General features: G+C 44.1%; 1 long non-coding RNA gene across 1 annotated transcript; it reads left to right on the top strand.

Moving 5' to 3' along the window:
• Positions 1-265: 265 nt before the first annotated feature.
• LOC116966008 lies at positions 266-1,626 on the top strand. The gene is made up of 3 exons (XR_004409871.1): positions 266-335; positions 892-923; positions 1,568-1,626. It is a non-coding gene; the product is annotated as an uncharacterized LOC116966008 (long non-coding RNA).
• Positions 1,627-7,942: the final 6,316 nt, after the last annotated feature.

Raw genomic sequence — 7,942 nt, 5'->3', positions numbered from 1 at the left:
TCTGGCAAAGGTGAGATCTTCCCACATCCTGCCCATCTCCCCTTCACATTCCAGCTGCCTCATCAAGGTCTTTACTGTGTTTGTTTTTGCTGAGAAACAGCAAAACACAAAAGTAAAGCTGTAAAGCAAAGTATTTCCTTTTCTAGTTCACACTATTTACTTTTTATCTTGTGACAAATGCAGTTTTCTGTTGGCTTTCAGGACAGAGTTGGAAACATCAGGGTGATTAATGCTTGCAAGGTGTTTTTATTTAAGCCCTTAGCATGGGGATTCCTCTTTAGGATTCAACCAGAGGAATTCTGTGGTGCTTGGATGGTGCACAGGTGAAAGCTGAGGTGGGTGTTCCTTTGCAAAATGCATCTCCTTGCTCTGCTTCTTGTGACGTGGGGGAAGAAGCCAGAAGCTTTGAGAATTAAATGCGTGAATAAAGTGAGTAAGGGATCAGTAAAGCTGGGAATTGCCGGGAAAACCTTCTGCTTCCCCGTAAAAAGTTGAGGGAGTTACAGCTCCGCTAGCATTTGCAGCACGATTTCCAAGTTGACTGCAGCAACAGAAACTCTGGAGGGAGCTTTAAGAGCAGTGTTTCAGTACAGATTGTTTTTTTTGTTGTTTTTTTTGCTTTCCCTCTTCCCTCCCCCCCCCCCCCCCCCCCCCCCTTTTATTTTTCTTCTCTTAGACAAAATTGAGCTTTGAAGAGATGGTGTGTTGGGCATTTGAAAGCAGATGTAATTTTGAGGGATACAAAAACAGGTAGTTTTATTTACCGCTGCTTCTGTAAGGTACAAATGTAGTTACTAAAGTCTTTATAAGCAGTACTCACCCGTGCCTTTGCTGGTCAAATTTCAGTGGTTTTCATCAGTGTGTGAGGCCAGCTTTGTTTTTCTCTGTTAGGTGTCCACTTTTTCTGGAAAAGAAAGAAAAAGGTACGTAAAACTACAAAATATTGATAGCAGGTGTAATTTTTTTTGGGGGGGGGGCAGGGGATAAATGATTTTCATGGCTTTTTGAGATGGTGATTACAGAGAGGGATGGGTAAGTTTAGGACACAAAACCCTGAAATATATGTGTGGTTAAAAACAAAGCTGACAAAAACCAGCACTTAGCTGTGAAATGTTTATGAACTTCTTGGAAGACTTTGTTTGTTGGCAAATGACTGCTGAGAAGTTATACAACCTCAAATGAGGGGTGAGAAACATTAAAATAAAAAAAAAAATCTTTGTCAGAGTCTGACCTGGAGTTTGAGTGGGTTTCCTTGCTTGCTTGTGGGAGTTAGCCCTGGCCCTGGAGGCTGCTCTCTCCTCCTATTTTAGGTTTAGTGTTTAGAGCCTGATCAGTAGCTTCTATTTTTCTGTTGTTTTTTGGGACAGTGCTGTTTCTTCCAAAGTGTCCTGTCTGCTCAGGAAGACTCCTCTTTCCTCATGAGCAAGCAAATAATTTAGGTTGTTCATCACCCTTGTGCATGTGTGGCGAGCTGGACTGGGTTTAAGGGGTCCCGAGTGGGGTCAGAAATGGCTCATGCTAAGAAATGAGTTGTTTTTCTGGTGAAGTTGTTTCTTCTTCACGGCAGAGTGGTGCCGCCAGCGGGCATTACCGACCTTTTGCTGTGTTCCGAGCCGAACGACCCGCTTACAACTCTCGAACTGCTGCGTTTAGCACGGACACAAATGCAGGTTTGGTTCTGGCTTTTTAAACCGGGGCGCACCGGTCGGGCCCTGAGCCCCGCCCTCGGCCTCGCCCCGGCGGCGCCGCGAAATGGCGGGCTGCGGCCTGCGGCCAGCCCCGCCGGGGCGGTGAGCGGGCCCGGCCCTCAGGCGGGGAGCAGGCCGCACTCGCCGAGGCTTTTCTCGGGGCGCGTCTCTCTGGCTGCGGGGCGGAATCTGAAGCTCGTCCAGGCCCGTGTCTTCGCCGCAGCCTTCGAAGCCGGCCCCTGTGGAGTTTGTTTTCTTCCCCCCAGCTGAGGGAAACTCTGGGCTAAGCTGAAGCATGACAGGGAATGGCCGCCAGCGGGGTCATGTAGGGGTTTTGGGGGCAAACTACCCTTGGGATCCTGAAAGATCCCACTCTGGGAGCAGCAGCAGGAGTAATTTGCTGCATTAAATAGTATATTGCATGCTGTGTGCACAGGTCATCTTGGCCCATGCAGCAGAAAACTAGTCCTCAACTGGAATTGGAGGAGAGGGGAATGTGCACCAGTAAATATGTAACCTTTGGGATATCCGATGCCTTTAGGATTGCAGAAGCTGAGGATGTGCCAAGTCGTACTGGAACCGCACACAAGAAATCATCCCGAGGTGACGATGCCAGGTGAGCACTGTTTGCTGCTGAAAGGCGGTTCTGGCTCTGCTGTTATTTGGGCAGAGAGCTGTTGTGTACCTGCGCTCCTGATGCTGCCTCCTGCTTCCCCTCTGGGTCCTCAGCATGGGTTCTCCTTGGGAAGCTGTGGCTGCTTCTTGTGTTTTCAGTCAGATCTAGATGAGCCAATGCTATTTGGCACATGTCCAGTGGTGGCATGTACCACATAATTTAAAAAAAAAAAAACCAAAAAAAAAAGTCAGTTTCCAGACATCAATCTGTTCTACATCTATGTCGTGTAGTAGCATAGAAGTTGTAGAAGAAATAGTAATGTCTCCTATGAGTCACTGTGGACAAGGTGATACACCTGTTCAAAATAAAAGTTTAGAAGAATCTTCTTGTCCAGAAGTTTTATGGTACAAGACTTGTTGAGGAACCAAGTCTGACCCAACTTCATTCCAAAGTAAACAGGTTTTCAAGCCTTAATCCAGTTGTTTTGCGGGATGGCAGAATTGACAGTGGGAGCAAGACAGCTAATTTGGTGTTTGTGAATTGTTTATCGTTACCCCGCTGGATAGCTATCAAGCAGGAAGGGCAACTGCAAGACTAGCAAGGGTGCTGGTAACATAATACTACTCTGTAAAGATAAACATTGTGTCAATTATGTAATTTTTTTGTATCTTCAAGGGTTTCTTTTTTTGCGCGCACACACGCGTGTGTGTGTGGGCGTAAGGGGATGTTACTTTGTTCACTGTTATGAAAGTGCAGCCATCAAAAAGGTAGAGCCAGGAGCTCATCACATCAGTGTCCTATTAGCAAAGCCAGCCTTCATCCAAGCCCAGATCTACTTTGAAGTCCTGGAATGAAATCCTGCCCCACTGCCATCAGTGGGAGTGGTGCTGTTGACTTGAAGTCAAGGGCTCAGTTCCTGGTGTTGATCTGTCAGGCTTTGCCTGCGCTTCATCACCTGCTTCCTGGCTGTCATCTGTTGCTGGAAACAGAGGAAGGTCAAGCACTGGTAAAATTAGGGCTCAGGACTGTGAGCAAACTGCTTCCTGCTGTCCTCATGACCTTTCATGCTGAAACAATGTCAAGTGAGAGAGCATCTTGCAGAAGCAAAGATTTACAAATATTAGTGGGTACTGCAACTCCTTTATAGTGCATGGCTATGAAATGGTGCATCAGGCCTGTACCAAGATGGGAAAAGCCCTGACCTTTTGTTCTTAAAAATCTTAAAATTATATTTTACGGTTTTCTAAAACCTAGTTTTGAGTTCTTTTTTCAATTAGAAATAAATAGGTGAACAAACAGTGGTGTAGCACTAGATGTCAGCAGTGCTTCACCAGTTTCTGTGTCAGACTTTACAGGCTTTATTTGCTGCCGGATTTTGACACATGGATGCGCTCTCCTTACTCCATATTTTCCAGAATAAACACGTATAAATATGCCATCCTTCAGAAAATACATTTTCTCTTTGCTGTCCTTGGTGAATAACCATTTTAGGTCACTGAATTCCAAAAGTGACATGTTTTCTGACACTTGAGTAGATAATGCACAGGCTTTTTTTGTTCTTAGTGGTCCATCTATAAAGGTTGCATCTGTGCTTGTACTTTGGCAAATACCTTTCTTGTTGCAGCTGCTCATTAAAATTCAGGTGTGAAAGTTTCAAAGTGGTTCAAACACTACCAAAGAACTTCCTATTTGTAAAAAGATAAAAGGTCTAAAATTTGTGGTTTAGCTGCATGCCTGTGTTAAACTAAGCCACTATCAGCCAGATGCTTTAATGAAGCGCCCTTTATCACACTTCAGGAAAGCAAATGTAGAAAGGAAGTAGTGTAATTGGCTGAAAGACTCAAATTTCTCTTCTTAAAATGCCATAAAGTAGAAGACACATTTTGATGGTGATCTTAGGCTGCTTCCTGGTTCAAAATACTTAATATAAAATACTACAGCTAGTGTTGTGATAGAGGCGAGATAGTACAACCATTCTTGCTTCTCCTTTCTAAGAAATATTTAATATGTAAACTTAAAATTTCTGAAACAAAATTTCTGCTACTAGGAGAGTTTCTGGAGTCTGTAGTTATTTCTCAAGGGCACGCTGTTGTCAAAATTCAACCTGTATCAAGTAGTTACGCTGTTTGGCTTCAGGATGGAGTTAAAAATGCTGTTATGTCTTAATGTTTACTCTTGTTTTCTTCCTCTGAAGTCACTGTAGCCTCTTAGGGCAGGTGCTGTCCTTGTGCAGTTAGATGCTGGGCAATGTTCAGGGTTCAGATCTCAACCATGCCTCTTGGTTGCAGCACTTGCACAGTGTGGGAAGGAGAGATGTAAGCTTTGGAAAAAAGGAAAGCTGTGTATAGAGGGAGTTTACAAAGCTCATCAAATACACCAGAGGAATCTCAATCACAGAATGAAACTTTGAAAATTGCTAATTCTCCCGAGATACCAAGAGCAGCAATCTTTCCAGTAATCCATGCTCCTCATGCGTGTGTTGGATTTAATGAGACAGAAGGACATTCCTCATTTTTCCTAATGCGAGATCTGGGAATGACATGAAGTAGCTGCCAGGTTTGGGGCAAATAAAATATGTCTTTTACACAAAGTTCCATGAAATTGGAGAATGCGTTCCACAGGGGGTTGCAAACAGTAAAAGTTTAAGTGTGCTGAAAAGGGGAATAAAAATTGATGGTAACTCAGCTGAGAACTGTTAAATAGAGCCAGATCAGGGATAAGGAGTCCAGGTATTGTTGATCCATGGAACAGGGGACAGTGGGCAAAGGCCTTGGCAGAGACTGTGTGTGGAGATAAGCAGATGTTTGTCAGATACATGTGGGGGTATGAAGCCTGGAAGGTGAGGCAACAGGTCCCTCTCTTCTTACCACTAGACCTGCTTTCTGTCTGTGTGTAATGTAACAATAAGAATTTTGTGAGAATAAGCATCTGGGAAAAACAAGTTATCCCCGTCCTTACTGGAGATGAAAAAAATGGTAGCCTTGGACACAACTCCAGGGCAAGCTGTCTTGTGTGAGGAACTTCTTATTGTTAACAATATTAATAAATTGTTAATGTTAAAATAAGAAGAAAATAATAGGTCTGTGTAAGGGAATGCTGCATTTTTTAAAAGTGTTATCGTCATATATTCCTTACCTATGCGGTGTAGGTATGCACATATTACCTATGCTTCTTGTTCTATCACTTTTAAAATGGAAGACAAGAGCTGTAATATTTGTTTCTATGGCATCTCTCTGCCTTCCCTTCAGGAGCTGTGTTACTGTGGTCAGCTACAGCTGTCACTCCTAGTCAGCTAGCCTGGAGAGTAAGTTCCCTTCTACAGAAATATGTGTGATCAAAATATAACCTTTCAATACAGTTATCTCTGTTTCTGATGTTTCTTTTTAAAATGGTGTTTCTGTGTACTAGGCTTGCTTTGGTCTTCCAACTGTCGGCTAATTTCTTTGTGTTTTTTTTTTTTTTTTTTTTTTTTTCTGGGTTGGCATCTGTTATGGTCTGTACAGGGTTAGACCTGTGAAAAAACACTAGGATGTTTGTGGTATTGTGGGACAGCATAGTGTTCTCAAATGCAGTCTCAGGTTAAAGAGTGATTAACCCAGGGATGGGTGTTTCTCCTTCGCTGTGCAGCTTAAGACATCCTCGGGCAGTATTTCTTTAAGAACAGAAATAATTCATACAAACATGATGCAAAATGTCTGCAGAAGCCCCTTAACAACCGGTTAACTTCCTGGTTTAGCAACTTTAGTGCCTAAAATGTTTTTTCGGTACTTGATTGCTAGGGTATGAGACAATTTTTGAGGACAAAATTCAGTTGTTCCAGTCACTCTAAGTCAAAATAAGTAAAACCTGCTGTAGACTAACAGAAGTGACTTTTAGTTTGTTTAATGTACTTTTAGAATACTCTGGTTCACAAGTGTGGCTACAAAAATGTGCTCAGCTGTTTTTGCAGGAGATGGTGTCACACTGTGTTTTGCAAGCGTGGGGCTTCCCTCTGTTTTGCAGGCAACTCTGAGAGAAGTGAAGCAAGGATTAACAATGCAGATGTGTGTTTAGGGAGTAAAGGTGACAGACAGGGGAGCTACCAAAAAAGTCCCCATCTTTCCTGGGAAATCCCTGAGGAGGGGATTTCCCAGCTTGGCAAAGGCTGTGTTACATGGTAGGAAAAATCCAAAGGAATTTAACAGGGAAGAGAGAAAAGGCTTTTTAAAATAAGCCTGCCCTCTCTGTTCAGTAGAGGAGTGAATGACTGTGCTATGTGTGTGCCTGGGAGTGTAGCGTACCCCTGTTTTGGGTGGGGTGGTGGTTGCAGGCTCCCCAGACTGTCCCCATGTGCTCTTACTGGGTTGGTGGGTGGGCAGTTTGGGACCTGTAACTTCTTTCTTTCTCCTTTTTTTCTCTCCCCTTTTCCCAAAGAGGACATGAGCTATGGGTGGCTCAAACCTGCAGCTTCCCATCAGAGCTGTGTCACTGTTGCGGGACTCAAAAGGGCTTACACAAAACTGTGTTTTAAAACCTCAAAATCTTGCTGCTTCCTGTTTGCCCTGCGGTTGTACAGCAGCTCTGCCGGGCTTTACGCCAGCCAGTGACAAGAGGGTGACTCTGCCCACATCTTCCAGCCTAAATAGTGAGCCAAGGTTTGTGTGTCTCAGCAAAGACAGCCAAGAAGGCTGTTTGTAACTGCTCTTGGTTGTAAGACCAACAAACCCTTGAAACAGAAAAAGCCCAAACAATAGGCCTCAAACCAAAGTTGACTTCTGAGTGAATTCCCTGACCAGCAACCAGCATCTTATCAGCCGCACGAAGCAACCAGCATCTTATCAGCGTGAAATGCAACCCTGGGAACAATCCCTGGGAACTATAAGTAAACAACAGGAAGGAACTCTAAATCCCAAATGTAAAGAAAAACAGAGACTCCTCAGAGGTGCCCGGATCCTGGCCAGATCCGGACACGCCTGAGTGAGGCATGTCAATCTACCAGCTATCTCCCCTGCATTTTGTTTAGACTTGTTTGTTAAACTGTACAAAAGCCGGGCCCTCTCACAGCACAGACACAGACCTCCCCTACGAGCGGGCGCCCTGCGTGGGACTTCCCAGCTGCCGGGACAGGCTCTGCGACCCTTCGCTGGGACGGGGCTCCCCAGCTGGTGCACGGGTCGGGGGGATGGTAAAGTGTGAGGGCAATTGGTGATGGATCTTTCTTAATCACTATAGCCAGCTTTATGTAGTAATAACTAGGTGCATTACCTTGCTTATTCTTTCTGCTGCTTTAAACTAAAGTAAAATAAGCCTATTTCTGTAGCTTGGTGTCTGTGTCCTTTGTGTTGACCCTGTCAATTGGCAAAACAACCCTGTGATACAGAAGAGAAGCTTTTGTCTTCATTCTCTGTGCTGAACCCTGATATGAAGTCACTCTGTCTCCTGGAGGGCAGACAAGGCAACTTGTGATGTTGCTGGGTGTGGTTCTTACGAACCTGGATGCTTCTTGTGTTTATAGGAGCCTATATGTAGACATAGTGATTGTGCAGACAAAGTAATTTTTTTGTAGTGGAGAAGAGCTGAGAAACAAACTGCTAAGTACAAATTGTGTAAGTTAGCTGGAAAAAACTAGTCATAAAATGACATTAAATGAAATATGAGG

Source organism: Tyto alba, unplaced genomic scaffold (assembly GCF_018691265.1).
Source record: "Tyto alba isolate M040663 unplaced genomic scaffold, T.alba_DEE_v4.0 Super-Scaffold_1, whole genome shotgun sequence".
NCBI classification, from domain to species: Eukaryota; Metazoa; Chordata; class Aves; order Strigiformes; family Tytonidae; genus Tyto; species Tyto alba.
Note: the sequence above shows the minus strand (reverse complement) of the source record. Positions and strands in the feature narration are given on the sequence as shown.